We start from the raw sequence: 6,000 nt of genomic DNA on the forward strand, positions 1-6,000 counted from the left end.
GCAAAGTAGCTGGTTAGTTTCTCTGCCATTTCCTTGTTCCCCACAATGAATTCTCCAAAACCATATAATTTCCACATTTGACTTTGCTTTTTTTCCCCCCTTTGTTAAATGGATCGGAGATTTGAGCAGTCTTTGTGTTTCCTGTTTGTTTGTATTCATGTTCTTTTTGATTTCCTTACCAGTTTCTTCGTCCTTATTTTCAGAAAAGTAAATCTCTCAGAATGTTCGGGTTTCCACAATATCTGGAATTCTTCTTAAGCTGCTTCCTTTGGTTTAATGAAATCTTTACTGTATTACATTAACCATTATTGAGTCACCTTCCCTTTCTTTGGTGTTTATAACTTAGTGATATGTATGTATTTTTCAGTTTTTGCAGTAGTTCTATCAATAACAACGCTGTTTATCCGACACTAAATGTTATATTGTATTTTTCCAATTCACTTGATCCTCTAGCCTTCGGAGTTCCATGATATTTGTGTGTAATGTTCAAACACCCTATATTGCATGCAGACGCCGTGTAATATGCAACATACTAATGTCATTATTCCTCAAAAGCTTCTTCAGAGCAAGGTTAGTAATTAGTTCTTCTGACCACACAACACCACACCCGAAATAACCTACTCTCTAATTTGGTTTGCAACATACTCTTCAACCTACCTCATATACACTTATGAAATTTATTTTTCACAGCAATCGTAATCATTTAGCTAACGCAGTTTACATGCAATTTTATATCATCCACAATATTCGCATTTCTAATTTCCCGAGAACAGGATGTACATAATTGCACAACAGTTTTGGTTTAGTTATGTAAGGCACCAAAGTTTGTTTCTCCTCGTTGTTTGCAAAATCCACGCAAACATACTCTGAAGAAGCTGAGGGATGTAGTCTGTGGTGTTATTAGTGATAGATGTGGAAACGATATTGGGGACGCTCACCCCAATGCTGAGATGATCTAAAGAAATGCTCATCAATACAGGACAAGCATCAATAACCTTCCCCGCTCGACCAGGTCTCCGTATTGTCTCTATCTGCTTACACTCTCTGTGTCGTAACACTCGTAAAGACCAGCAGAGAGCAACAAAAGCAGAAGTGAGGAGTGAGAAGATTGAATACGAGGGTAAGTCCGACAGTCATGTAAACAAAGACTGAAAGCCCTTTTTTCGATTTGGAAAGGGAAAACGATAGGCAAAAATGAGCATTTGATCGCTAGAAATTGACACAGGAGAGATAGTAATGTGGAACAAGGAAATGGCTGAGGAGTTGAAAAATTACTTCATGTCAGTCTTCACGGTTGAAAACACGAGTAATATCCCAAACGTTGAAAAGACGTAGTGGACAGAGCTGAGTAAGGTGGCCATCACCTGGGAGAAGTTGCTGGAAAAACTGAATGTCCTGAAGGTAAGTAAATCACCTTGACCATATGGACTCCACTTCAGATTTCTAAGGCAGTGGAGGCGTTGGTGGTGATCTTTCAGTGATCTCTCGAATCAGGGAAATGACCAGATGACTGAAAAATCGCTAAGGTGATACCCCTGTTTAAAAAAGCGAGTAAAACAAAAGACGGAAAATTACAGACTGACTAATCTAAACGTGGCTATGAGTAAGCTCCTGGAATCCATTGTGAAGGATGAGATTTCTGAATACTTCGATGTGGATGGTAAAGTAGGACAAAGTTAGCATGGTTTCATCAAGGGGAGGTCATGCCTGGAAAATCTGCTCGAAACCCTTGAGGACGTAACAAGCAGCTTAGAACAAGGAAAGCCAATGGATGTCATTCACCTGGACTTCCAGAAGGTCTTTGACAATGTGCCAACAGGAGGCTACTGAGTAACGCAAGGGGCCCATTACGTTAGAGGCAAGGGGCTAGCATGGACAGAAGTTTGGCTGTCTGACAGGAAGCAGAGAGTGTCGAGAAAAGTATCCTTCTCAGGATGACAGGTAGTGACAAGTGGTGTTCCATAAGGCTCAGTATTGGGTCCACAACTTTTCACTTTCTACATTAACGATCTAAATGAAGGAACTGAAGGCATCCTGGCATTGTTTGAAGATGATACAAAGATAAGTATCGGGACAGGTAACGTCGAAGAGGCAGGGTGGCTCAAGAAGGTTAGGGGAATGGGCAAAGAAGTGGCATCTGGAGTGAAATGTGGGAAATTGTGGGGACGTGCACTTTGATAGGAAGGATAAAAACATGGTAAAAACAATGACTGCAGATGCTGCAAACCAGATTCTGGATTAGTGGTGCTGGAAGAGCACAGCAGTTCATGCAGCATTCAAGGAGCAGCGAAATCGATTACTTGGGCAAAAGCCGATGAACGGCTTTTGCCCGAGTCGTCGATTTCGCTGCTCCTTGGATGCTGCGTGAACTGCTGTGCTCTTTCAGCACCACTAATCCAGGATAAAAACATGGACTACCAAGAAAATTCAGATGTTTGAAGTGCAAAGGGACTTGGGAGTTCTACACCAGGATTCTCTCAATATAAACCTGTAGGTTGAGTCAGTATTTAGGAAGGCAAATGCAGTGATGGCATTTATTTTGAAAAGATTTGAATGTAAAAGCAGGGACGTATTTCTGAGGCTCGATCAGGCTCTTGTCAGACCACATTTGGAGTATTGTGCGCTGTCTTGAGCCTCATTTCTCAGGAAGGATGTGCTGACCTTGGAATGGGTTCACAGGAGGAACACAAGAATGGCCCGAGGAATGAAAAGCTTAACATATGAGAACGTTTGAGGACCTTGAGTCTGTTCTTGATGGAGTTCCAAGGGATGTGGGGGATCTAATTGAAACATACAAAATACCGAATGGCCTGGACAGTAAGTATGTTGAGAAGTCTTCCACGAGTAGAAGTCTCTAGGACCCAAGGACACAACCTTAGAGTAAAGGGAAATCCTTTTAGAACGGAGGTAAGGAGAACCTATGGAATTCATTTTCACAAAAGGCAGTGGGGGTCAGGTCATTGCGTATATTTAATACAGAGAAAGATAGCTTCTTGAATATCAAAGGGATCAAGGGTTACAACGAGAAAGCAGGAGAATGGGGTTGAGAAACTTGTCAGGCATAATTGTATGGTGGATCAGACTCGATGGGCTGAATGGCCTAATATCTGTTCCTATGCGCGCTGATCTTATGGTCGTAAGCCGCAGTCTGATGCACCCCTTCTCTTACTTTGTCCCTCCTATCAACAAAGTATGAGAGTAAAAAATCCCTGAGTCATTTTTACCAAACGTGGAGGATTCCTGTAGAGGATTCATGGGTTCGCTCCACTGATTGAAGGAAAGAAAATTCTGCCAAATCCAATTATTCCAGGAAGAAATTTCATACCAGCAGCTTGTTTGAGTAGAATAACGTCGGAGACAGAATAGCAGTTGGGACACATTATCACTTTTCCATTTGATATGAGTTCTAATGCTATGAAACTCTGGAAACATTTCCTTATTCTTTTTCGCCTTAAGACATGTGCATTGGTGTATGTGTCTGTACGTGTATGACTCTGTGACACACATTTTTCGAGAAGATTATCGAGGTTACACTTCAAATCTTTTGGAACCAGTGGAAAAGTGGGACTGGAAAAGGATACAGTGACCCTCCAACATTGGTCAGAGCAGGAGTAAGAAATTCTGACACGCTGTTCAAATGGGAATTCTCTTCTCCAGAGTTTTATTCCCAAGATGGCAGCTCAACATCACCACCTCCAGCGTAATTAATCATGGCCCAGAAATGTTGGTCTCTCAACAACACCCACATTCCATGAACAAATGAAAAATGATGAACTGCAGCAGAATTAATTGAATAGGAACAAGACCAATAGATAAATGCCTGTTGTCTTCCAGAATTGTACTGCCCATGTACTTTGACTTTGTGAAGTTCCCTATTATCGTGCCTGTGTGTATGCATTTATTCAAAGTCGGGCTTGTTCAATATTTGACAGACATGTGAATGGAGGAAAATTGTGGACAGACAGAAGAGTGCTGCGGAGACCACAATCAGATCAGCCATGATCCTACTGTCTGGTCGAGCAAGGACAAAGTGACTAATGACCACTCCTGCTCCTCAGTCCTCTGTTCCAATGTTCCATTCAGTCCTTAAAACCACTTGTACGGGAGCAGATAACGATCACTTGCTCCAAATATTTGGTCTGCAGTTTTACAGGATATCATTCAGTCCCTCAACACTGTGTGATTTGATGTGGGTTGGAAAATGTAATGGGAAATCCAGGCTGGAAACGAAAGAGGCCTATCACCACTTTACAGAGTGTCTCCTCGCTGAAACTGGTGTTTCATTTGTTGGTCATGTTGTAAACCCAGATTCACTGTGAATATCGGGCCCATATCTCGCGCAGAGATGGCTCACCAGATACTTTTCTGTCACCGTCTTCAACATTCAATAACTGCACTTCTAGGTAAATTGCAACCATTCACTTTCCAATGACAAAATATGAGAACATAAGAAACAGGAGTAGGTTATTCGGATGCTCACGCCATTGTGTGCGATCATGGCTGACCTACTGTTGGTATTAACTCTTCTTTAATGCCCAATTCTTCCCGCTCCTCAGCTCTCTGACAGGTCAAATAAAATCTACCTCCTCTTTAAATATTTGAAGTGATGTAGCTCCCCAACTTTCTAGACCTGGGAAGTCCTGACATTCACTACCCTCAATGAGAAGAAAACACTCTCCACACAGACACCATCACGTATTAAGATTAACAAAAGTGTTTAACTGACCTGCTTACGTAAGAGGGATTGACCCCGATATCAAGCCAGAATTTGAGGAAAGATTTTATCCCCAGAGGCAATTAAATATCCAGAATCATGCATCCCGAGTAAAAATAAAAATACAAGCCATGGGATTTAACATCTTGTTAGTGTCTGTGTAGAACATAACGAGTGATTGTCCATCACCACTAACTTTCAATGTAATGACCTCTTATGTTCTGACAGTGCTACAGATTAACCTTCACTCACTCCTCTTTTAACCTCAGCTCAGTGATTAGTCTGGTGAAATGTCTTTACACTGTCCCAATTGCAATTAAATCATTCGTTTTAAAGGAGACAAAATCGGTCCATAATAACCCAAATACTGCCTCAACAACATTCTCTGTGATGATCACAATAAATCCTTTCCCTCACTTACCGTATCTTTATTATGACAGAAAAACACATTCCTTCTCTGTGCACTGCGATTGATGTGGAATTTAAAAGCTCCTTACATCTGTATGTCAGCATCAGTAAAGCCAGCACCAGAGGTGCCTGTGGAGATGAACATCACTCTTGGGGAGAGACTCAGTCAGAAAGATTGCACTTAAAATAGGGAATGGTCACCGACCTGAATGGAAATGAAGTGTAGGGATAAGGAAAACGGGCAGAGGAAGGGAGCTAACTTTACTTTTTTTTATCCCTCATCTGATGTGTACAGCCCTGACAAGGCCAGCATGTTATATGGATCTTGAACTGAGTGGCTGGTTCGGCTGTTCCACAGGACAGCAAAGAGTAAAACACAATGATGTGGGTTTGCACAAACATGACTGGGGAAGACTTCTGTGACGGACATGAAGCAAGCATCTGGGCCTTTTCTTTCTCACAAATGATGATGGTTTCACTCCAATTACATAAATTTCCTTCATGAGATATCAGCAGGTTATTATTCCGTGCCTCTAGATTATTTGTCAATGATTTAAGCAGCATGCAGTGCCTGCCTGTCTGACGGATTCTGTGCAGTGAACAAGTTCAACATACTCAAGAGCAATTATTCTGCAACTGACATGTGGTTAGAAGTGACTTGATAAATTATGTCCAGATTTAACAAAGGCACAATTGATGGTTTATTCAGAAGAAGCACTGAGGCTGAGGAGGAGACGGGAATGTCATGATGGTGGTATTGGACAGGATTCGTGAGCGAGGAGGATATAGAAATGAAGATCTGTGCAGGGCTTGAAGGATTATGGAGTTTGAGAACAGTCTGGTTCCTCTTCGCATATTGGTGAGCAATTTGTCATGAG

The sequence above is a fragment of the Chiloscyllium punctatum genome, chromosome 17, assembly GCF_047496795.1.
Source record: "Chiloscyllium punctatum isolate Juve2018m chromosome 17, sChiPun1.3, whole genome shotgun sequence".
Classification (NCBI taxonomy): Eukaryota; Metazoa; Chordata; class Chondrichthyes; order Orectolobiformes; family Hemiscylliidae; genus Chiloscyllium; species Chiloscyllium punctatum.